The 24,816-nt window shown below is 43.1% G+C and overlaps 1 protein-coding gene across 1 annotated transcript in view; it reads right to left on the bottom strand.

Moving 5' to 3' along the window:
* Positions 1–24,816, bottom strand: part of LOC309889409 (nipped-B-like protein) — a 192,859-nt gene that overhangs the window by 119,460 nt on the left and 48,583 nt on the right. The window lies entirely within an intron of this gene.

Raw genomic sequence — 24,816 nt, forward strand, 5'->3', positions numbered from 1 at the left:
TCTGGTAAAACTACTGCTAGGAACTGTATCCCCCATTCCACAAAAAGAAAAGTTTTAGTCCCACTAAACTAGCTTGTTTATTTCCTGTAAAATGGTACATTTTATATTCAACTAATTAATAAGTATGCATTCATTCAGTTTTCACTAATTGTAAAGATATCTACTAAAGATATAGTTTAAAAAAAAAAAAGTTGTCACAATAATTTCAACTGCAGTTGCAAGAAAACAAAATTTACAAAGATCACACATTACAATCCACTATTGTTATACTAATGAAATGACAAAAATTGAGCATGATATTGTCTAAAGACAAACAAAATAAAGGAAAGGAACTTGATTTTGTATACATCTGCCTACTATAGATAGGCACCTGTGCTAACAGTTTGTGAAAGAGTAAGAATTCTTCCATAAGCATTTATGTTGCCTGCTGAAGATGCTGAAATCGTGATTTGCTTACACTTACTTTACAAATCAATATTTTTGAGAATTACATTCACAATACATATAAACCAAAAAAACACTGTCATTTCCTTACTAATTTTTATCTCATTCTTTCTTATATAGGACACCACTGCTAATAAATACATACTGTTCCAAGCAAGACAAGGAAACTTAATGTTATCAGTCTTCCTATTTAAAGTTTTCATGAACCACTGAAGTTAACTTTTCAGTTTCCTTATCTACACATAACTGAATTATTTGAAGAAAAAAATACCAACGCTGAGGTTAAATAGGACAGTGAGTGGACTTCCTTTGCTACACCTGCCATGGTCTCATTCTTACCTCTAAATTACATTTGTTTATTAAAAATATAGTACATTACAGATGTAGAAACTTAGCTAACTTAGCTAACTGCTGCAGACAGTTTTCTTAACCTGTGTGTTTCTTAACTGTGTGTTTTGTGGTGTTTTGTTTTGTTTTGTTTTTCTCTTTTTTTTTTTTTTTTAACCAGGAGAAAACAGACTTCATACAGCCAGAGCAGTTTCAAATAATAGTCAAGGTTCTTTACCTGAAACAAACACAGATATATGTGGGAAAGTAATTTGCAGGTGGCTCTGTGCTGTTTCACACATCCCTGAATTAGAGATAATGAGGAAACAAGCAGTAGAAACAAAAACTTGAGCAAGGTTGAGATAAAGTAAATTGGCTACAGTGTTAAAGATGAGCTTTGGGCAGTGGCCAATTGCTAGCTGGCTCAAGGCGTGTGTCTGAGGGTCTCTAACAAATTGTATGACAGATTCGGGAGTGTGGACAGCGCGTGGGGCTATGGGGAAAGTATATGTAGTAGTGACAAAGGGCACTAAAGGTCTCCTGTTCAAGAGCCATCAGAAGTCTGTCTTGCATCCCTTCAAATATACACAGGATTTTAGTAGTTTCTTAGTTGCCTAAATAAGCAATTCTTTAAAAAACAAACCAAAAAGAATCCTACAAACCCATAACTTAACTTTTCCCATGATGAGTCTGCAACAGCAAACACAAAAGACCTACTAACACTTAAATTATACATACAATAGAAAGGCCATGTCTGATAATCCACTTATCCCAACTGAAACTGCATCAAAACTGACTAAAGCTATGTCAGTAGACAGCATTATTGGAAATCCTGTATGCAGCACTGAGGCAAGAAAAAAAAAATCTTAGTATTTTCAATTCTTAATAGCCTGGGGAAGGTATAACCATCAGATGTAGTCAATATTAACACAAGTTCTTTTCCAGTATTACTGCTGCAATAATTAAATTATATAGATATTCAATGGGAAAAATTCCTCCAAAACCAGACACTCAAATCAGAAACCTTCTCCACAGACACATGATAACAAACCCAAAATGGCAAGGTACAGACCTGAGAATGTATCAAGCTAGGATGGTCAGGGGAAGAGCATTCTTTATACGAGGAGAGAAGAACAGGTTAGTTTGTTTAGCTAACAAAACCAAGGTCAAGACAGAATGTGATTGCTTTCTATATGGCAATCAAAGAAGGCTGAAAGGAAGGAATGCTAAAGGCCAATGCTAACACGAAAAATAAATGAATGCATGAATGCAAACAAGAAGAAAAATGAAACAGAATCTCACCATCACTTTCTGGAGTAGCCACTTTCTGGAACAGCCTTCTACTAAGAGTAGTAGTAGAATCATAGAATCATCAAGGTTGGAAAAGACCTCCAAGATCATCTGGTCCAACCATCACCCTACTACCCCGACGTCACCCACTAAACCATGTCCCTAAGCACCACGTCCAACCACTACTTAAACACCCCCAGGGATGGTGACTCCACCACCCCCCTGGGAAATCCATTCCAATGCCTGACTACTCTTTCTGAGAAGAATTTTCTCCTAATTTCCAACCTAAACCTACCCAGCACAAGCTGAAGCTATTCCCTCTAGTCCTATCACTGGTTATCTGTGAGAAGAGGCTGAACACCAGCTCCCCACAACTTCCTTTGAGGTAGTTGGAAAGAGCAATAAGGTCTCTCCTGAGCCTCCTCTTCTCCAGACTAAACAACCCCAGTTCCCTCAGCCGCTCCTCATAGGACCTGTGTTCCAGGCCCTTCACCGGCTACATAGCCCTTCTCTGGACAGACATGTTCCAGGGCCGCGATGTCCTTATTGTAGTGAGGGGCCCAAAACTGAACACAGTGCTTGAGGTGTGGTCTCACCAGAGCAGAGTACAGGGGGACAATCACCTCCCTGGTCCTGCTAGCTACACTATTCCTGATACAAGCCAGGATGCTGTTGGCCTTCTTGGCCACCTGGGCACACTGCTGGCTCATGTTCAGGCAAGCATCAATCAGCACCCCCAGATCCTTTTACTCTGCACAACTTTCCAGCCACTCTACCCCAAGCCTGTAGTGCTGAATGGGGTTGTGGTGGCCAAAGTGCAGGACCCAGTACTGAGCCATGTTGAACCTCATCCCATTGGCCTCTGCCCATTGACCCAACCTGTCCAGGTCCCTTTACAGGTTCTTCCTACCCTCTGACAGATAGACACTTCCCCCCAACTTGGTGTCGTCTGGAAACGTACTGAGGGTGCACTCAATTCCCTCATCAAAATCATCAATAAAGATATTAAAAAGAATGGGCCCCAATGCCAACCCCTGAGGCAAACCATTTGTGACCGTTCGCCAGCTGGATTTCACTCCTTTCACTGCCACTCTCTGGGCCTGGCTATCCAGCCAGTTTTTAACCCAGCTAAGGGTGTAGCTGTCCAAGCCATGGGCTGCCAGCTTCTCCAGGAGAATACTGGGGGAAACCGTGTCAAAGGCCTTGTAGAAGTCTAGGTAGACTAAATCAGCAGGCTTTCCCTCATCTACCAGATGGGTTACCTGGTCATAGAAGGAGATGCATGTTGAGCATCTAGTCCACCAACACCCCCAGGACCTTCTCCTCAGGGCTGCTCTCAATGCATTCTCCACCCAGCCTGTATTTGTGCTTGGGATTGCCCTGGCCCAGGTGCAGGGCATTGCACTTGGCCTTGCTGAATTTCATGAGGTTCACACAGGCCCACCTCTCAAGCCTGTCCAGGTCCCTCTGGATGGCATCCCTTCCCACCAGTGTGTCAACCGCACCACAGAGCTTGGTGTCATCTGCAAACTTCCTGAGGGTGCACTCAATCTCACTGGCCATGTCATTAACAAAGATGTTAATCAGCGACGGTCCCAGTACCGATCCCTGAGGAACACCACTTGTCACTGGTCTCCACCTGTGGACATTGAGCCATGGATCCCAACTCTTTGAGTGCAACCATCCAGCCAATTCCTTACCCACCAAGCGGTCCATACGTCAAATCCATGTCTCTCCAATTCAGAGATAAGGATATTGTTGGGGTCAAATGCTTTGCACAAATCCAGGTAGATGATGTCAGTTGCTCTTCCCCTATCCACCAACGCTGTAACCCCATCGTAGAAGGCCACCAGATTTGTCAGGCACAATCTGCCCTTAGTGAAGCCATATTGGCTGTCACCAATCACCTCCTTATTTTCCATCTGCCTTAGCATAGTTTCCAGGAGGATCTGCTCCATGATCTTGCCAGGCACAGAGGTGAGACGGACTGGCCTGTAGTTCCCGGGGTCTTCCTTTTTTTCCCTTTTTAAAAATGGGGGTTATGTTTCTTCTCTTCCAGTTAGTGGGAACTTTGCCGGACTGCCACGACTTCTCAAATATGATGGATAGTGGCTTTGCAACTTCATCCACCAGTTCCCTCAAGACCTGCAGATGCACCTCATTAGGTCCCATGGACTTGTGCACCTTCAGGTTCCTTAGACGGTCTCAAACATGATCTTCTCCTACAGCGGGCAGTTCATCATTCTCCCAGTCCCTGTCTTTGCCTTCTGGAGCCCAGCTACATGGCTGGAGCTTGTTAGTGAAGACTGAGGCAAAAAAGTCATTGAGTACCTCAGCTTTCCCCATATCCCGGGTGAACAGGTCTGAAAAACTGGGGCAGCATCATACTGATTTAACTAAAGCACCATGATTAAAGCTAATTTCTGCAGCTGCACACTCAGAACAAAACCATTACAACTAATGTATTAACTATTTTATAATTTAAGTGAACAGTGGAGATTTTCTCTTAAATCATCAAGTATACTATTATAAATTTAACAATGCTTGTGTCATAGGTAGTTTTAAACTTCCACATTTTGCAATAACCTACTTTTCTCGTTAGTTACTATGTATATATGAATCCTTCCTAGTTATCAGTCTATAAGCTAGATCCTAAGAAAAAAAAATCACTTCAGAAATGAGGGGAGAGGCAGAAATAGCATGAATGCATATCCTCTAGTTTTCATGCAAATAAGATACTGCAACAGAGTAAATAATACATATACACCCACAAGAGGGTACATTTCTGGTTTCCAAACCAGAGCTATAGTTTAATACAATAACAGCAATTCTTTTAAAAGTTTCCACAGCTAAATGGTTTTAAAATATATTAAGGAAGGAGATATGGTTGACAAAATGTAGTTTAACACGTTACATGAGAAAAAAAAAGCACATACATTCACAATATAAATTTTCTTAGCATTAACTCAGTCTTAGCAAAGTCAGCATTAGAAGTGAACAGCAATTAATCACTGATGGAGCTGTCTTAAGGTTAAAATAGTAATGCAAGAAGCTATAGAGCCACCTGATATGAACCTAATTTTTACAACCAAATGGGGGATCGGTGCGGAGGAGGAATCCAGAAGACTCATTATTAATGATAAAAGCCCACACAAACACAGTAGCATGTATAAAACCAAGACATTCACATTACATACAGAATACTTTCACCTTCTACAATATTAGCTACAAATAAAATAAAATAAAACTTGAAAGATACAGATACAGGAATCCCAGAAGCACAAAACCAGATGAAATTCAGTGTACTACTGAAATCCATCTTTGGTTCATAAAGCGAACAACCGATAGAATCTAAGTGATGCTGACAAAGCAAGTGAAAGATTAAAGGTTGTTCCGCATCCAAAAGCAACTTACAATAGAAATATATAAATATATATCATATATATATATGTAGTAACCAGCTTTCTTCCTCTGTGGCTACTGCCACCACCCTAATAAATAACAACAACACTTAAGCCTGTACTGCCCACATGCTGCTAGTGGCAGTGACACCGAAGTAAATGGCAACAAACACTAGTAAATGTGGCAGAAGCATCCGGAGTGTAAGAGATCTGTGAATTCAAGGAAAGATGGCCATCAATGCAAGAGCACATGCACAGTTTCTACCAGAGTAAACTAACAAAATATAATTGTGCTTTACACCTGTAATAACTCCTCCTGGCAGGATAGGGGAACTGACACAATCAAACACACACAACACCCCACCCCCTCAAAAAAAAACAAAAACAAAACAAAAAAAAAAACACCCACAAACAAACAGACAAAGCCCAAAGCCATATGCAACAAATACCTATGGGTAGTATGCAGCTTCCCTGATCTACATTACATAAATGTCCAGCAGGAAATGTTGAAAATTCATTAGAACACTTTCCTGAAAAGAAGGAATAGGTCCCTAACAGCGTTAGGACCTTTTTCTATTACAGCCATTTCCTTCTTTTAAACACAGAAAACTTTTCCCATTTGTTCTTTTTAATTTATAGAAAAACTAAAAAGCACTTATATAGCAGCGTTCTGCACTTAAAAATAACATCTTAAATAATTCAGGTGCTTTCAAACTAAGAACTCTTTAAAAGAAGCCAATATCAAGTCCTTCATAAACAAATATTTAAGCACCAATTAAAAGTCTATTCATTCAGGCAATAAAACATGTCCCAAAAAATTGCAGAAAACCAAATTATATTTATGAAGTGTTTAATGATTAACAAGTGTAGCTTACTGCAGCCAAAGAGGAAAATGTAAATCCCACAGATATTTATTTTCATGGAAAATACCCAGTATACCAGCAGAGCTATGTAAATAACCAATACTGTTCCCTAGGAAAGTGAATTTCCTGCTATTTCATTAGAGAAGTAAGGCAAAACAGTCTGTTTGAAGAGCCTTACTATTAGGCAAATCAGTTATCTTAACACATGGGAATTAAAAAATTAAGTGAATGGAACAGAAATCTCGCATCTGGTTCCAAAAAAAAGATACTACTGGATCCTCCTCATTTAAGAAGCCATACAAGATCAAGTCTTACTTCGTAATCAACAACCTAAACCAAAGAACTGATGTTTTAAAAAGTTGATTCGTAAAAAACACACATTATTTCTGCATGCACAATAACTTTAAGAGCTATTAGACATGAAATACCTTAGGCTAGTTATGTTCATCACCTCTGCAAAATAAAGCAGATGGAACTTCTGTCATGGAGAATTCATATATTTGGGGAGTTTATTACTGCTCCTTTTGCATCTTTTTATACTTAAACCATAAATATCCCCTTTATGAGCCTCTCCCTTCATGTCAAAGACATGAAGGCTCTCCTACTGAGAGCTCCTGAATTCTTTTTGTCCTTTAGAAGCAAACATAGAATTAAACTGTAAAATCCTAACTTTGCTTGGAAGCAGTCATGATATTAAGCACAGCTGAGAAATTCACAAAGGGAAAACCCCCAAATACTTTAGTAGTTCATACATTTTATCTCCCATCCACACTACATATTCCATATGCAATTTTTATTGCAGCTAACAAAGTACATCTGTAATTACGCTGTTTTTAGTGAGCACAGCAGTTTTTCTTGCTCAGACACACAAGCAAAAGCTGATATTATATAGAGGTAAGTGAACAGTGTAAGAGCAAGAGCAATTAAAAGGGATCAGTAGGCCAGCACTTCAGGTTCCTTAGACGGTCTCGAACATGATCTTCTCCTACAGTGGGCAGTTCATCATTCTCCCAGTCCCTGTCTTTGCCTTCTGGGGCCTGGGCTATGTGGCTGGAGCTCTTGTTATTGAAGACTGAGGCAAAAAAGTCATTGAGTACCTCAGCCTTCTCTATATCCCAGGTGACCAGGTTTCCCACAATTGTGGGTCCACAATTTCCGTAGTCTTCCTTTTACGACTGACATATCCAAAGAAGCCTTACTTGTTGCCCTTGATGTCCCTGGACAAATTTAATTCTATCTTGGCTTTATCTTTCCTAACCTGATCCCTGACTGCTTGGACGATTTCTCTGTATTCCTTTTTCAATAATAAGGAAATAAGGAAATAATAAGGAGAATAAGGAAAAATCTTAAGTTTCACATTGTAAATTTCTTTCATAACTTCTGGTATAAACTTAAATAGAATAGAAGTGAGTAGAACAAATAAAATAGAAGATTCACAATGATATTTCAAGATTGAACCACTGTTGATCTTGAGGGAGAACAATGTCAAAAATCAAGGTGAGACCAAGTTAAACACTGTAGGTCATATAAAGAGATTTGATTGTGGGTGATCAATAGCGTTGTTTTTTTTTCCTACTTAAAAGAGCAAAGCAGAACCTTAATTCATAACACACAAAATAACTGAGAAACTTTTCCTTTGAGGAACTGTGCTAAATGTATATATCGATAAACAGTGATACCAAGCATATTATAAGAAAACTCCTGAACTGAATACATTACTTGCTTTCATGCCCCTTATCAGTAAAATTTGCATCAACTGAAGCTTTTGTCTGTTTTCAGTGACAAACACATTTTTTTCATTTCATTTGCAGACTATTTTGAAAAACACTGAACACAACACTTCTGTAACAGCTACCTCCTACTTCCATAGCAATTCCAGAATGCACAAAGAGAAAAGAAGGCCAAAGTGCTTACTTCAGTCTATGAAACTTACTGTGAAGTAAGTTTCTTACAGTCTAAGAAACTTACTTACTTCTAGTCTGGTTATGTTCTGCTCTTTTAGGTCTATGCTTCTCCAGCCATCTTTCACAATACCCAAGGGTGTGACAGAGTCACAGGGCTGGAAAGCTGAAACTTAGCCTCTCAGACAAGTGCACACGTGTACATGCATACACATGTACAGAGACAGGAGAAGAAACTGGAATGAAGAATAAGCTTAAATACTGTGTTGGGTCTGTCTGAGCTGGAGTCACCTTTTCCCTGCAGCAGCCCACACAGTGCTGTACTCTGCACTCGTAGCTGGAACAGCACTGATATCACTCCAGTGTTGTGTCTATTGCTGCATAGTGCTGGCACAGCATCAGGACTCCTTCCAAGCCCCCAAGAGCCAGCAGACTGGGGGTGGGCAAGTGATGGGGAGGGGACATTGCTGGGGCAGCTGACCTAAACCAACCAAAGGGATATTCCATAACACCTGATGTCACACTCAGCAATAAAAGGGGGGGCTCTCGTGGGGGAGGGGGCTGTTCCTCCTGAACAACCACTACGTGTTTGGGGCCCTGCTTCCCAGGACGTGGCCGAACACCGCTCGCTGATGGGAAGTAGAGAATAATTTTTCCTCTCTCTGTGCTTCCGCGCGGACTGATTGCTTCTTTTGTCTCTGTTTTTTTTCCTCCCATTCCCTTTCCCTTTAATTAAACCTTTCTTATCTCAAACCTCGAGTTCTCTGTGTTGTATTTTCTCCCCCTTCCTCTTTGAGGAGAGGGGGAGTGAGAGAGCGGTTGTGGTGGAGCTCGGCTGCCCACCTGAGTAAAACCACCACAGTCCTTTTTGGCGCCCAACGTGGGGCTCGAGGGTTGAGATAACAATAGCATTGATTGAAGTATTTACAACTAACATATTGGTAGTCATAATGCTCGGTTTTCTGGTAATACTTTTCTGTGTGGATATGTTGTATATAGCCCACTCTCTGTTTTCTTTTTTCCTTTACATCCGATCGGAGAAAGTGTTGAAGTCTGTGCTTGTTTTTTTTATCATGTTGTGCTGTAACATACTGGCCTTCAGTTTTGTTTGGTATTCAAACCCGGCATTGTTATCCTCCTGGTCTCCTGGAGATTATCTTATTGAAAATATTAGGAATTACAGTGCCTTCTACTTTTCTCCCTGTGGGCTAATTACAGCAGCCTTTCAGTATCTTGGATACCCCTGGTCAGATATTATCCTCCTATCACTAGGTCTAGCGTTTGTCATCTTCCCCAAAGTAAAGCAATTTATTAAGAATATTATTCAAGGACCTGTCCCCAGACAAAGTTGTGGGTGGCAAGGTGTGTGGGGGGATTTGGGCAGGTACCTATCACGGTTTTCTCCTCCAATGGTTCTAAATTTCACCCCTGAACAAGTACAAAATCCAAGAAAACTGGTGGAATGTTTGAAAGACGTATGCCCTGACCCTGGCAATACTAGAGAACTCCACCAGCTGGCTGCACTCTGCTGGAGTCTGGCTTACGCCTATCAGATGTCAATTAACATTGCCCAGCACCCTCAAGGGGATAGGGAGGTTCCTGAATTTGATAATGAGACAGCACACACTGTGACCACCCTAGAGGACCGACCATCTATGGTATCAGTCGCCCCTGTAGTAAAGACGAAACAGTGGAAACGGAGATCAGGTCGTTTAGTAAGGGAAGAAGCTCCTTCTACGGATGAGGGAGAAGAGGAAAAGGCAAGTGGCTCTAAAGCAGCGTTATCACGGCAACATCGCGAAGAAGAGACTGAAATCATAGATGAATCAGAAACTACTCGGTCTCTATCTCTGAGTGAGCTGCGAGAAATACGGAAAGACTTCAGTCGCCATCCAGGTGAGCACATCCTCACTTGGCTGCTTCGATGCTGGGATAGTGGGGCCAATACCCAACAGCTAGAAGGCAACGAAGCCAAGCAGCTGGGATCCCTTTCTAGAGAAAGACTCATTGATAGAGTAATTGGAAGAGAGGCACAAGTTATCAGCCTCTGGAGGCGAATCCTAACAGCAGTGAAAGAAAGGTATCCCCACAAAGAGGATATTGTCTACCAAGTAAACAAATGGACCACTATGGATAAGGGCCTCCAGCAGCTGCGGGAATTAGCTGTGCTGGAGATGCTTTATAGTGATTTAAACAACGCCCAGGCACCTAAAGACCCCGATGAAGTGCAATGCACAGCGTCCATGTGGCGGAAGTTTGTACGAGCTGCACCCCCAACACATGCCAGCACACTGGCAGTCATGGGTTGGGACGAGGGGATGGGGCCAACTGTGGATACCGTGTCCAACCAGCTTCATAAATATGAAGAAAATCTCTCTCCCCCAGTACGGGGCTGCATTTCAGCTGTGGAGAAACTGTCCCAACGGTTAGATGAACACATAGCTTCGTCCTCACCTAAACGGAAAAATCTTTCGGCCATCAAGCGCCAGCAGTCCCCGGCTCAAACAAGGGAGAATCCGGGATGCACACCGCGAGGTACCTTGTGGTTTTATTTACGTGACCACGGGGAAGATATGAGGAAGTGGGATGGTGAACCGACCTCGGCCCTAGCTGCTCGGGTACGTGAGCTACGGAAAGATACAACAGCAACAAAGAGGGCCCCTAGGAAGATTGCTGCCCCAGTTTCTGTTGAACAGTCCCCCAGAGGCAGTAGAAGGAATAGTATTACTCCTGACCCTGATGAAGAGATTTCTGCTTCACGTTTGGAAGAAATAATTGATATATACTCCGACCAGGATTAGTGGGGCCCTGCCTCTGGCCAGGTAGAGGAGAGGGACAACCGGATTTATTGGTCTGTGTGGATTCGATGGCCTGGCACACCGGAACCGCAAAAATATAAAGCTTTAGTGGACACAGGCGCACAGTGTACCCTAATGCGGTCAGGCCACCAAGGGGCAGAACCCATCTCTATCTCTGGAGTGACGGGGGGATCCAAACAGCTAACCATATTGGAAGCTGAAGTGAGTCTAACTGGGAATGAGTGGCAAAAGCACCCCATCGTGACTGGCCCAGAGGCTCCGTGTATCCTTGGCATAGACTACCTCAGGAAAGGGTACTTCAAGGATCCAAAAGGGTACCGGTGGGCTTTTGGCATAGCTGCCTTGAGCACAGAGAAGATTAAGCAGCTGTCTACCCTGCCTGATCTCTCACAAGACCCTTCTGATGTAGGATTGCTGAGGATTGAAGAACAGCAAGTGCCAATTGCGACTACAACTGTGCACCGGCGGCAATATCGCACCAACCGAGACTCCCTGATTCCTATCCATGAGTTAGTTCACCATCTGGAGAGCCAAGGAGTGATCAGCAAGACTCATTCACCTTTTAACAGTCCTATATGGCCAGTGCGGAAGTCCAATGGCGAGTGGAGGCTAACAGTGGACTATCGGGGCCTGAATGAAGTCACACCACCACTAAGTGCAGCAGTGCCAGACATGCTAGAACTCCAGTACGAACTAGAGTCAAAGGCAGCTAAGTGGTATGCTACAATTGATATTGCTAATGCATTTTTCTCTATCCCTCTAGCAGCAGCATGCAGGCCACAATTCGCTTTCACTTGGAGGGGCATTCAGTATACTTGGAATCGACTGCCCCAGGGGTGGAAACACAGCCCTACCATCTGCCATGGACTGATCCAGACGACACTGGAACAGGGGAACGCTCCTGAACACCTGCAGTATATCGATGATATCATCGTATGGGGTAACACAGCAGAAGAAGTTTTTGGGAAAGGGAAGAAAATAATTCAAATTCTTCTGAAAGCTGGATTTGCCATTAAACAGAATAAAGTCAAGGGACCTGCACAGGAAATCCAGTTCTTGGGGGTAAAATGGCAGGATGGACGTCGCCACATTCCGACGGATGTGATCAACAAAATAACAGTTATGTCTCCGCCAACTAGCAAAAAAGAAACACAAGCTTTCCTAGGTCTTGTGGGATTTTGGAGAATGCATGTGCCAGGCTATAGTCAGCTTGTGAGTCCTCTATATCGAGTGACTCGAAAGAGGAACTCTTTCGAGTGGGGCCCCGAGCAACAACAGGCCTTTGAACAACTCAAACAAGAAATAGCTCGTGCAGTAGCCCTTGGGCCTGTCCGTACTGGACCAGCTGTGCAAAACATACTGTACACTGCAGCTGGGGAGCATGGGCTCACCTGGAGCCTCTGGCAGAAGACCCCAGGAGAAACTCGAGGCCGACCTTTGGGGTTCTGGAGCCGGGCCTATCGAGGATCAGAAGCCAATTACACCCCAACTGAAAAGGAAATATTAACAGCATATGAGGGGATTAGAGCAGCTTCAGAAGTTGTTGGTACAGAAGCACAACTTCTCTTGGCCCCACGGCTACCTGTGTTACATTGGATGTTCAAAGAGAAAATCCCCACTACACATCATGCAACCGATGCTACGTGGAGTAAATGGGTAGCGTTAATTACACAGCGGGCTCGAATGGGGAAACCCAATCGCCCGGGAATCCTGGAAGAGATTATGGACTGGCCAGAGGGCAGGGATTTCGGAGCACCGGCAGAAGAAGTAACGCGTGCTGAAGAGGCACCACCATACAATGAGTTGCCAGAAGACAGAAAGCAATATGTGTTGTTCACTGATGGATCCTGCCGTGTGGTAGGGAGCCATCGGAAGTGGAAAGCTGCTGTGTGGAGTCCCACACGACAAGTTGTGGAGGCCATGGAAGGGGAAGGTGAGTCAAGTCAGTATGCAGAAGTGAAAGCTATACAACTGGCCCTAGAAATTGCTGAAAGAGAAAAGTGGCCGGTACTGTATCTCTACACTGACTCATGGATGGTGGCAAATGCGCTATGGGGGTGGCTGCAACAATGGAAACAGAACAACTGGCAGCGCAGAGGTAAACCTATCTGGGCTGCTACCCTGTGGCAAGATATTGCTGCCCGGGTAGAAAACCTGGCTGTAAAGGTACGTCATGTAGATGCCCATATGCCTAAGAATCGTGCTACCGAAGAACATCAGAACAACGAAGAAGTAGATCGAGCTTCAAAAATTGAAATAGCTCAGGTGGACCTGGACTGGGGACGTAAGGGTGAACTGTTTGTAGCTCGATGGGCTCATGAAACATCAGGACATCTGGGGAGGGACGCCACATATAGATGGGCTTGTGATCGAGGGGTGGACCTGACCATTGAGGCCATCACACAGGTTACCCATCAGTGTGAGACCTGTGCTGCAATTAAACGAGCCATGAGGGTAAAGTCTCCCTGGAACAGGGGGAGATGGCTTGGATTTCGATATGGTGAGGCCTGGCAGATTGACTACATCGGACCACTTCCACAAACCCGCCAAGGCAAACGGTACATACTCACCATGGTAGAAGCAACTACTGGGTGGCTGGAAACATACCCTGTAAACCATGCCACGGCCCGAAACACTATCTTGGGCCTGGAAAGGCAAGTGCTGTGGCGACATGGTACACCGGAGAGAATAGAGTCCGACAATGGGAGTCACTTCCGAAACAATTTGATCACTTCCTGGGCCAAGAGACATAGCATTGAATGGGTGTTTCACATCCCTTATCACCCACAAGCCTCTGGGAAGGTTGAGAGGTACAATGGACTGTTAAAAACTATGCTGCGAGCATTGGGTGCTGGGACATGGAAACATTGGGATATAAATCTACCAGAGGCCACTTGGCTAGTTAACAACAGGGGGTCTGAAAGCCGTCCTGGTCCTGCTGAAACAAAACCCCTACACACTGTGGGAGAAGCTAAAGTCCGTGTAGTGCGTGTGGGGAAGTGGATGGGGAAGGCGGTGTGGGTTGCCCCTGCCTCGGGAAAAGGCAAACCCACTCGTGGGATTGTCTTTGCCCAAGGACCAGGGTATACCTGGTGGGTAATGCAGAAAGATGGGGATATCAAGTGTGTGCCTCAAGGAGATTTAACACTGGGAGAAAATTAATCTGTCATCCAAGTTATGTGTTGTAGGAGGACACTGCAGAACCAATGACAGGTCAACTTTGCAAGGAACCGGGCAAGTGCAACACTGATGTGAGCTAAGCTGGTGCTGGTGTCAAGAAAACCAACTTCGCCTGCCCTGAGTGACCACTTTGACAGATGAAGGCGAAACCATCAACAGTTTTTATGAGCATTTTGGGAAAAGACCTATAGAATAAAGAGAAGTACAGACATAAAAATGCTTCAATGGACAGAAAACAATGGTGATGAGAACATCTATATACTAAACTGTACCTGATTGTGACACAAATGTTATGGAATAAGGGGTGGAAGTTGTGTTGGGTCTGTCTGAGCTGGAGTCACCTTTTCCCTGCAGCAGCCCACACAGTGCTGTACTCTGCACTCGTAGCTGGAACAGCACTGATATCACTCCAGTGTTGTGTCTATTGCTGCATAGTGCTGGCACAGCATCAGGACTCCTTCCAAGCCCCCAAGAGCCAGCAGACTGGGGGTGGGCAAGTGATGGGGAGGGGACATTGCTGGGGCAGCTGACCTAAACCAACCAAAGGGATATTCCATAACACCTGATGTCACACTCAGCAATAAAAGGGGGGGCTCTCGTGGGGGAGGGGGCTGTTCCTCCTGAACAACCACTACGTGTTTGGGGCCCTGCTTCCCAGGACGTGGCCGAACACCGCTCGCTGATGGGAAGTAGAGAATAATTTTTCCTCTCTCTGTGCTTCCGCGCGGACTGATTGCTTCTTTTGTCTCTGTTTTTTTTCCTCCCATTCCCTTTCCCTTTAATTAAACCTTTCTTATCTCAAACCTCGAGTTCTCTGTGTTGTATTTTCTCCCCCTTCCTCTTTGAGGAGAGGGGGAGTGAGAGAGTGGTTGTGGTGGAGCTCGGCTGCCCACCTGAGTAAAACCACCACAAATACATACAATCAGTAACTACAGTTGGTATGCCCATGGTCTTATAGAATGGGATTTCTGCTGAGTCAGAGGACAGCACAAAGACAAGCCAGAAGGAAGACAGTTACACTTCCCCAAACTTTTATGAACACAGCTTTTAGGCAACTGAGGAAACAACATCTTATTGTTTTCTGACCTGCCTCTCTCCTGCCCCAACTGCTTATTATTTTCCTTGCATCCATGATTTATATATTATTCTTGTTCCTCCATAAAATCCGGTCTGCAGCCATGCAGGTATTTCTGCAGAGCTTTCCTTTTCAGTATGCAACACAAGGAACAGCAGAAATCGAGTTACTTAAATTTGACAGGACAAAAATATTACCATCAAGTTGCCACTGCAACTACTCTCCGCTACATAGGTACATAATCCATAGCAACAAATACAGGAAATCATATACCAGAGACATTGCATATACTTGTTTTTCCTTCTCTCTCTTCCCCCCCACCCCCACCTCTTTGAGGAAGAAGGAATAAAAGGGCTACTAGCATGTTCGTGGATCCACAATTTTGCATAAATCACTATTTTTCTCCAAAAATCACAGAACTGTTGATGTTGGAAGGGACCCTCTCAAGGTAATCACGTCCAACCCTCTGCTCATGCAAGGACATCAAAAGCATATTGCCTAGGAACTGAGCAAAAAGTAAAAATAAAGGTTAAAAAAAGTCATTGTACTCAAACTGACTACATATTTTATTTTCTTTATCAGTAATCTTCATTATATATGGCAAAACAACCTGACTTTGTCTACAACAAAATAAATCCAAAGACAATTCAGCCACTTCACAACACAGAATCATAGAATATCTGAGTTGGAAGGGTCCCACAAGGATCATCGAGTCCAACTCTTGGGTCCCCAAAGGACCGCCCAAAAAATCATACCATGTGTCTGAAACTGTTGTCCAAATGCTTCTTGAATTCTGACAGGTTCGGTGCCGTGACCATTTCCCTGGGGAGTTTATTCCAGTGCCCGACCACCCTCTTGATGAAAAACCTTTTCCTGATATCCAGCCTGAACTGCCCCTGTCACAGCTTCAAGCCGTTTCCTCGGGTCCTATCACTGGTCACCAGAGAGAAGAGATCAGCGCCTGCCCCTCCCTTGCGAGGAAGCTGTAGACCACGATGAGGTCTACCCTCAGTCTTCTTCAAGCTGAACAACCCAAGTGACTTCAGACGCTCCTCATGCGTCTTGCCCTCCAGACCCTTCACCATCTTCATAGAACTCCTTTGGACAATCTCTAACAGTTTTATATCTTTCTTATACAGTGGCACCCAAAAGTGCAGAGTACTCAAGGTGAGGCCACACCAGCTCAGGGTAGAGCGGGACAATCACTTCCCTCGACCAGCTAGTAATGACATGCTTGATGCACCCAAGGATACGGTTGGCCCTCCTGGCTGCCAAGGCACACTGCTGACTCGTGTTCAGCTTGCTGTCAACCAAAACCCCCAGATACTTTTCTGCAGGGCTGATCTCCAGCATCTTGTCCCCCGGTCTGAACATATAGCCAGGGTTGCCCCATCCCAGGCGCAGAATCTGACACTTGCTCTTGTTAAGCTTCATATTGCTGGTGATTGACCAGCTCTCTAATTTGTCCAGATCTCTCTGCAAGGTCTCACTACCCTCAGTGGAGTCAACAGCTCCACCCAATTTGGTATCGTCCACTAACTCAGTCAAAAAACCTTCAACTCCTACATCCAAATTGTTTATGAAAACATTGAAGAGGACTGGTCCTAAAATGGAGCCCTGGGAAACCCCACTAGTGATAGGTCACCATCCTGATGTAACCCCATTTACAAGAACCCTCTGGGCCCAATCCATCAGCCAATTGTTCATCCATCTTATTATGCTTTTACCTAACTGTATTCTGGTCATTTTGTCCAGAAGGATATTGTGAGTGGCAGTACCAAAAGCTTTACTGAAATCCAGAAAGATTACATCGACTGGCTTCCTTTGGTCAACTAGCTGGGTGATCTTGTCATAGAAGGAAATTGTTTGTTAGACATGACCTTCCCCTAGTGAACCCACGTTGGCTCTGACCAATGACTGCATTGTCCTGTAGGTGCTTTTCAGTAACTCCCAGAATAATCTTCTTCATAATTTTACCAGGCACTGAAGTAAGACTGACATAAAACACATTTTATTAAACCAAATAATAAAGTATTTCCCAAAATCTGAGGTTACCTATTCCATAGATGAAAAGTGTAAACAAGACACTGAGCCACATAATTTAATATTTTCAGAAATTACAGAACACTATTTTTTTAACTCCTCCTCTAAAAGAAAGCATTTTCTTCATTTTAATCTTAAATAAAAAGTTGGCAGACTTTTAGATTACAAAGGCTCCAAAGAAAGTTGCATCTAACATTTCTAATCTTGACATTAGGGAAAGTTTTTGCTCTGTTACTGTCAAAACTTGCCACATTAACCTCTTTAGAATGAGTAAACCCATGTGGAAAACAAGTTACCATGCATACAACCACACAGCAAGAGTATATACAGCTATAAAAGTCATCATAAAGTAAAAGAGCATCATCAACCCAGAAATTGTACTAAAATCTGCTAAGAATTAAGCCTACACTTAAGTCTACCAGTTTTCCAAAGCTATTCCACATTGCAGTTTTTACTTTGGCTTTTAAACCTGTTCATATATTACTTTGAAGTCAGAAACAAAGTTTCTTTTGTGAAGAGAGTTGACATGTACAATGAATAGGTTTTTTTATAATCCCTGAGCCTTTTTAAATGCATCTTGCAAAAAAGAAATGGGTAACATCATCTCCAACCGGAATGGTCTTTTTAAACAAAGTTAGAAGTATCCATAATGACAGAAGCATTTATTCCTATACAATCAGTGGAAGCAACAGTCATCATTATTCTATTCACAGAGCCATGGAACTGGAGGAGATTCAGCTTCCATATTTAACTATAACTGCTAGCACTCAATATGAGTCATAGACTTCCTACTCTTACTTTGACAAATATGAAGACCTTTGTATAAATAAATAAATAAATAAATAAATAATAATAATAATAATAATAATAATAATAATAAACCTCTGCAAGCAAATGAAGCAGATTAACTGAAAACACATGGATCCAACTTTTCTATGCCCCCAATTAGACTGTAGCTACAGTTTAGAACAACCACTACAGTTATTCAACTGGGACCAAAAAAATAAAAATAAAAAACAGGTATGCTCATCCCCGAAGAATGCATCACCAACCAGCAAAGCCATGCCCTTTCTAATTGCAGGGGAAAAAATTAAAAATATTAAAAAAAAAAAGTAGTAAAATACTTGTGCACTATACTAAATTGTCCATCTGCATTACAATAGTTTAAATATAAAACTTCTATTTTGTTGAACTTTCATTTAATATACTTGCAGAGTTTTTACTGATGATAAAATACTGTACCGTGTCTGGCTGAGATGTAGTTAGCTTTCCCTGCAGCAGCCCTGTACTGGGTCTGGCTGGGATGTTAACTTTCCCTGCAGCAGCAGTTGTGGTGTTTAGCTGCCTAGCACAGTAAAACCACCACAAGCCCATACAGTGCTGTGCTCTGCACTTGTAGCTGGAACAGCATTGGTATCACACCAGTGTTTCGTCTAATAAGAGAATAAGGTTTTTTTCTTCTCTCTGTACTTCCATGCGGCCTTTGCTTGTTTTTGATTTTTTTTTTCCGTTTCTTTTCCCTTTAATTAAATTATCCTTATCTCAACCCATGAGCTTTTTTTTTTTTTTTCTTTCTATTATACTTTCTTCTTTCCCCCCCTCTTCTTTTGAGGAGTGGGAGCGAGAGAGCATTTGTGGAAGAGTTTAGCTCCCCAGCTGAGTAAAACCACAACTACCCTGAATAATACAATGTACTACAAACTGAGGCTTAAGCTTAAGCATAACATGACATTCCCATTACATTCCATTATCAATCACTGTCTAATCAAAGCTAACTACTTCGTCTGCTATACATTTTAAATTTCCTCCTCTTCCTTTTGAGAATATGCAATACAGTTTGCAAACATGGAATTGTAATAATTAGGACAAAATCTGAACTAGAATGCCCTGAACTTTGTTATGAATAGTAAGAGAAATGAAGAGTTCCAGTAAGATCAAACCATTTCCAATAAGGTGCACAGTTGGATACAGATAAAAATCTGCCCATTCCTAAGATTTCCTCTTTTCCAGTAACCCTTCTCTAAGATCAAAAAATATGATGCCTTTGACCTGCTGAAGTAACCATTATTAACAGAGAGCATATAAATTGCCACGCAAAGTGCTTGCTTCTCAAGTCTAAAGGAAACAATGAATTTTTGTCAGTTGTGCAATTCTTCCCAAGTAACTTTTACTGCATGTGACACACCTGAAACTTGTTTGATTCAAAGCAATGGTCACAACCCTTGAAACTGTTTTAGAAATGTATATAGCTGCTTGTAATGACCATCTGCCTTGCCTCAGAGTTCAGTTCAGTCTTCCACGAGGACTTTGCAAGCAAGCACCTTCTCTGTAAGGGAAATTATTGTTATGTCACACAAAACGTGACAGTTCACCATCCAAAACTCAAGTGATGCTGAAAAGTGCATCCTGGGCTTAAAAAAAGAAAAACACAAACACAAAAACAACTTCTTAAGATACTGGTTCTTAGAAATGCCTTTATCACACCCCTCAGTACTTTTTAGAAGAATGAAAGTCCTTCAAAATCGCTCCTTACCACAGATTTTAAAACTAGATGAAAAAAGAACTGGGACTTGCCATATTCCTTGAGCTGATCTCAAGTTCTCTCACTTCAGAAGACAATTTTGATATCTAGCCTTCACAAAGCATGCAAAACTTCTTATACAGGTGCTATTTGAATGTCCAGGTTATTATGTGAGACAAGCACTCTTGAAAAGCTATAAAAAATCACTGCCATAAAAATTTCCATTATGTTTTTCTAGCTTTTTAGAAGTAACTAGAAGTTTCTAGAAATTTCTAAAAACTTCTAAAAACTAGAAGTTTCTAAAAACTAGAAGTTTTTAGAAGTTTCTTCTTTTAGAAAGACCTCACTGCTTATTAATACATAATGGAAAAAAAGGGTTCCTAATATTAAAGGAAAGTTAAATTCCACTGAATAGCATACAAGAATAAACTCTAGCTGGAAACCAATTCAAGATGATAATTTGAGGTAACTGGAAAGGTTCACACTAACAGTCTCCAAAGTGACAATTCCCTCTGTAGTCACTTAGGGCATAGCTCAACTTTGAAAAGCATTTAGGAGACTTAGCTTATTGTCTTGTGGGGTTTTTTTGTTTGTTTTCCCCAAATCAAGATTGAAAACTGAAGACAATATGTAACAGGTATATTTACAGATTATTTTATACCTATATATTAGCTTTATCAGTTAATGATATTACGAAAAGGCTACCAAGTCTGGTGCGTCCCAAAGACTACCCCCCTTCCTACTTGTTCAAGTAGGATCAAATGATGCTGCGACAAGGAAACTCCAAAATATCAAAAAGGATTTTATGTCTCTTGGAAAGATATTGAAGGGATCGGGGGGATGGGGAGCGCAAGTAGTGTTCTCCTCTGTCCTCCCAGTTGGTGACTGGGACCCAAGGAAGAAGGAGACAAATGAGCCAAGTGAATGATTCGCTGAAAGGCTGGTGCCATGCCCAAGGTTTGGGGTTCTGTGACCTTGGACGCACTTTTGAGGGACTGGGCATGCCAGATGGGGCGCAGCTGACCAGGTGGGGCAAGAGTGTTCTGGGCGGTAAGCTGTCTGGGCTTATCAGGAGTGCTTTAAACTAGATGCAATGGGGGAAGGGGATGCACCTCTGAGTGAAGAAAGCATACCTGAGAACATTATCACTCTAAGTAATGGCAGGGAAATACTTCTGAACTGCCCCAATGCAATTGGAAAGGGTTCTAGAAACGCTGTACGAGATTGCCCAGCTGAGGTGCCTCTACACCAATGCACACAGCATGGGAAACAAGCAAGAAGAATTGGAAACCATGGTGCAATTAAACAACTAAGACCTGATTGCTATCACAGAAACCTGGTGGGATGGATCACACAACTGCAACACTGGAATAGAGGGCTACAAGCTCTTCAGAAGGGATAGACAAGGAAGGAAGGGATGGGGTGTTGCCCTCTACATTAGGGAAGAGATTGATTGTGAAGAGTTGACTCTGAGAAACAGCCATGGACAGGCTGAAAGCTTGTGGGTGAGAGTTAAGGACCATACCAATAAAGACCGCACCAATAAAGGACAGCTTGTGGTTGGGGTCTACTACAGGCCACCCAATCAAGGGAAGCCTGTGGATGAGGCATTCTTCAACTACAAGAAGTGTCGTGCTCACACACTCTCATCCTGATGGGGAACTTCAACCACCTGGATATCTGCTGAGAAAACTACACAGGAGGCTGTAAGCAATTCAGGAAATTCTTAGAGTGCGTTGAGGATAACTTCCCAGCCCAGGTATTAGACAAACCAACCAGAGGAGAAGCATATTCCTGGTACTCACCAACATGGAAGAGCTCATTAAAGTGGTCAAGATTGGAGACAGGCTGGGCTGCAGTTACCACACCCTGGTTGAGTTCGTGATCTTGAGGAATATGGGCCTGGCAAAAGCAAAGTCAAGACCCTGAACTTCCAAAGAGTAAACTTCAAGTTATTTAAAGACCTTGTAACTGAAATCCCCTGGAACACTGTCCTTAGGGACAAAGGAGCTGAACAGAGCTAGCAGCTCTTTAAGGATGTTTTCCTTAGAGTGTAAGAACTCTCCATCCTGCTGTATAAAAAAGGGGGCAGGGAGGGCACACAACCAGGATGGCTGTGCAAGAACCTGCTGGTCAAACTGAGGTGAAAGAATGAAATGCACAGGCAGTGGAAGCAGGGACACGTGGCCTGGGAAGAGTACAGGGATGCAGTCTGGATGTGCAGGGATGGAATCAAAAAAGCCAAGGCAAAGGCGGAAATAAGCTTGGCAAAAGATGCAAAGAATAACAAGAAGGAATTCTATAGCCACATTGGCCAGAAAAGGGCAAATTGAGTTTTCCCTTGCTGATAAATGTAAATGGAGAACTGGTAGCAACAGACAGAGAAGGATAAGGTACTGAACAAACCTCTAGGCAAGGGCTCGAGTTGTGGAGTCTCCTTCTCTGGAGACTTTCAAAACCCACCTGAACGTGTTCCAGCGTGACATGATTTGGGTGTTCCTGCTCCAGCAGGGGGATTGGACTAGATGATCTTTCAAGGTCCCTTCCAATCTCTTAATATTCTGTGATTCTGTGAAAGACAAGGCAAAGATGGAACTGAGCTTGGCAAGGGATGCAAAGAATAACAAGGAGGGATTCTATAGGTACATTTGGCCAGAAAATAAAGGCCGAGGAGAGTACTCCCTCTGATGGATGAGAAGGAAGAACTGGTAACGACAGACATGGAGAAGGCTGAGGTACTCAATAACTTCTTTGCCTCAGTCTTCACTGACAGCCAGGCTTCCCAAGTCATTCATTTCCCTGAACCTGTAGATGGAGGCTGGGGAAGCAAAGTCCCACCCACTGTAAGTGAAGACCAGGTTCAAGACCACCTGATAAACTGAACAGGTACAAGTCTATGGGGCCTGATGACATGCATTCCAGGGTCCTGAGGGAACTGGCTGATGGAGTTGCCAAGCCTCTCTTCATCATATTTGAAAAGTCCTGGAAGTCAGGAGAAGTCCCTGGTGACTGGAAAAAGGGAAACATCACGACTGTTTTTTAAAAAGTGTGGAAAGGAGGACCCAGGGAACTACAGACCGGTGAGCCTCAGCTCTGTGCCTGGAAAGATCATGGAACAGATCCTCCTGGAAGGAATGCCAAGGCACATGCAGGACAAGGAAGTGATCCAGGACAGCCAGCATGGCTTCACCATGGGCAAATCGTGCCTGACCAATCTGGTGGCCTTCTATGATGGAGTGACTGCATCACTTGACAAGGGAAGACTGAGCGATGTCACCTACCAGGAATTCTGCAAGGCCTTTGGAATGGTCCCACATGACATCCTGATCTCCAAACTGGAGAGAGATGGATTTGAAGGGTGGACCATTCAGTGGATAAGGAGTTGGCTTGATGGCCACACCCAGAGAATGGTGGTCAATGGCTCTATGTCCAATTAGAAGCCGGTGACAAGTGGTTTCCCTCAGGGGTCTGTCCTGGGACCGATACTGATTAATATCTTTATCAACGAGAGACAATGGGATCAAGTGCACTCTCAGCAAGTTTGCAGATGACAAGCTGAGTGGTGCAGTCGATACAACAGAAGGAAGGGATGCCATCCAAAAAGACCTGGACATGCTGGAGAAGTGGGCCCACATGAACCTAATGAGGTTCAGCAAGGCCAAGTGCAAGGTGCTGCACCTGGGATGGGGCAATCCCGGACAGGAGCACAGACTGGGAGAAGAACTCATTGAGAGCAGCCCTGCAGAGAAGGACTTGGAGCTTCTGATGGATGAAAAACTCGACATGAGCCAGCAGTGCACGCTTGCAGCCCAGAAGGCCAACTGCATCCTGGCTGCATCAACAGAGGAGTGGCCAGCAGGTCAAGGGAGGTGACTGTCCCCCTATACTCTGCCCTTGTGAGGCCCTACTTGGAGTCCTGCATCCAGGTCTGGGATCCCTGGCACAAGAAGGATGTGGAGCTGTTAGAACGGGTCCAGAGGAGGGCCACAAATAGGATCAAGGGGCTGGAGCACCTCTCCTACGAAGAGGGGCTGAGAGAGCTGGGGATGTTCAGCCTACAGATGAGAAGGCTCCAGGGGGACCTCATTGAGGATTTTCAGTACTTAAAGGGAACTTATAAAAAAAGATGAAGTGCAACTCTACTCTATCAGGTATTGACAGGATGAAGGGGAATAGTTTTAAACTAAAAGAGGGGAGATTTAGATTAGAGGTTAGGAGAAAATTTTTTACTCAGAGGGTAGTGAGGCAGTGGAACGGGTTGCCCAGAGAGGTTGTAGATGCCCCATTCCTGGAGGTGGTCAAGATCAGGTTAGATGAGGCCCTGGGTAACCTGATCTAGTGGGTGTCGTCCCTGCCTATGGCAGGGGGGGTTGGAACTAGATGATCTTTGAGGTCCCATCCAATCCAAGCAATTCTATGATTCTATACGAGTACAAAAATTAGAGAGCATAGCCCCTTATGAAGCAGAATTTTTATGAAATATTAAGCTCCAATGAAATATAACAAAACCAAAGAATTTTCAACAGTTCAATAGTGATTTATTTACTTATTTTCCAGTATTGTTTATGAAAACCACTTTGCAACTTTCCTCTGTTTCCATGGGATATCAGTACTACTTTTATAACTGTCTTTTCCTTTTAGAATTAATACAAGTTCTGTTATAGTGAAATTCAGCACTAATCTAAATCCAGTCTCTTATTACCATGTTTATTTCTTAGAATATCAGTGCAGACTGGGTACATAAGGATGGTAGGATATAGCCTTTAAAACACTGTTCTTCCTTTAGAGGATATAGTTGTCATCACAATTTCCAGTAACACACTGAGGAACTTTAAAGCTGATGCTTTAAATCAAAATTCCATTGAAGAAATGTGTTCTAGATGCTACTGACTCAGAAGAATCTGATGGAAAGAGATGGTCAGCAACAATTTGGTTATGGAAAGAGTATTATT

This window comes from Aythya marila, assembly GCF_965140915.1.
Source record: "Aythya marila genome assembly, chromosome: W".
NCBI classification, from domain to species: Eukaryota; Metazoa; Chordata; class Aves; order Anseriformes; family Anatidae; genus Aythya; species Aythya marila.